The sequence below is a fragment of the Corvus brachyrhynchos genome, unplaced genomic scaffold (genome assembly GCF_000691975.1).
Source record: "Corvus brachyrhynchos isolate BGI_N302 unplaced genomic scaffold, ASM69197v1 scaffold220, whole genome shotgun sequence".
Taxonomy (NCBI): Eukaryota; Metazoa; Chordata; class Aves; order Passeriformes; family Corvidae; genus Corvus; species Corvus brachyrhynchos.
The window spans coordinates 5,140,894-5,142,568 of record NW_008236209.1 but is presented as its reverse complement, the minus strand read 5'-3'; positions in this window follow the sequence as shown (position 1 = coordinate 5,142,568).

The window sequence follows — 1,675 nt, the reverse complement described above, 5'->3', positions numbered from 1 at the left end:
GAGTGTGGTGGTTGCTGTCAGTGAGAGCAGGAGCCTGTTCCCTCCTGCCCCAGGTGTTGGGCTGTGATGCTGACACAGCCCAGGGTTGGTGGGTGCCTGGTGGTAAAAACCATTTCCAAATAAACCAATTTTAAGCTTTTGGGGTCTAACCACATCAAACCAGCGCTGCTGTGCAGTAATCATGTGGATATCCCATGGACTTCCCCAAAGGACCCTGCAGGGAGAGAGTCAGTACATATGGAGTCCATCTGGACACTGCTGAACTTCTGGAAAAAAAAAAAGGAGCAGCACAAGTCCAGCGTGAGCTTTTCCAGCCTCCTGTGTTTGATTTAGGTCCCGTAAGTTCATGGTGGTTTTGCTGTGTTTGTCCTCAATCTTATTCCCTCCAGACCAGGAACCATCAGGAGAGACAATGATGGCACCACTACATGTAAAGCTCTGCTTAAAATAACCAGAAGAAAGAAGTGCTTTGAGTTCTGTGATGATAATTACCCAGACCTAAAAATAGGCAGATGTTCTACTAGGCAGGGAGAAGTAACAGTGAGACAGGAATTGCTGGGAAACACCTGGCAAAGCTCTGATCAAGCCAGGTCATTGTTGGAGTTGCCTGCAGGTTTCCCACCCTCTGACCACCATTTACAGTGGCACCACCAGAACTATAGGGGGGAAAAAATTGGCTTATTCATACAAATAAAACCAACAAAACCACTCTAGACAAAAAACCAGCTTCTGGAATATTAGAGTAAAAGCAAGGAAAACTGTGATGGAGGCCAGGACTGAGGCTGCTCGGAAGGGAGCCCTTCTGCTGTGTGCTGGGGTGGAGAATGAGCTTAGGGGGCCATCAGGAATCTGTGACATTTAAATCCATGGCTGAGCTGCTGGGCTGTTCAATTCCTACAAATTAGGTTGTAGTGGGAGGAGAAATTCTAAGCATTTTGCAGTTCATTTGCAAGGATGAGCTTCTGCATTAGGGACTCAGGTGAGGAAGGCAAGGCCATTTGAGAAATTAGGTGAGACATATGAAAACCAAACCAAAACCCCCAATAGTTGGTACTCTAATTCTGAAAAGTGGCAGTGAAGTGTGGCAGTGTGGCCACAGCTCAGTCCACAGGACACCCTGTAACAAGTCAATTTGTCTTGGCAGCACTTGGCATTCCTTGTGCTGCCCATTCCTCCAAGGAAAATCACTTCCTGGGGGTTTCCACCTTGCTGCTGGTGGCTGCCACTGGAATTTGCTGAACATTTCTTGCACTGCACTTTTCCCATTCACTGCTTACATTTCAGCTTATCCGTCTTCAGAAGACTCTAAAGCTTCTGGAGAACTGCTGGGTGCAAGTCTGGCCACAACCAGTAGCATCCCCTGGAGTTTGGACTTCACCTTCCTGCACAAAGCAGCTGCTTCTGGGATTTAAAGATATGCTCCCACTAAGTATGAAGCAGCGTCTTTAAAATCATCATTGGCATACAATACAACTGCTTTAATGCTGTAGTTGCTTTTGCTTATCTAGAACCCAGAAGGCTGGAATTGGAAATGGAAAAAAAAATCCCCTTTTAAATGTGGTGTTGTCTTGAAACTTCATTGAGAAATGTGTAAGATCAAATGTGTAAGATTTGCTGTAAGGTGTTGCTTCTCTGTTGTCCTGGTGCTGGATCCCAGCTGTGAGGTTGGGAGAGG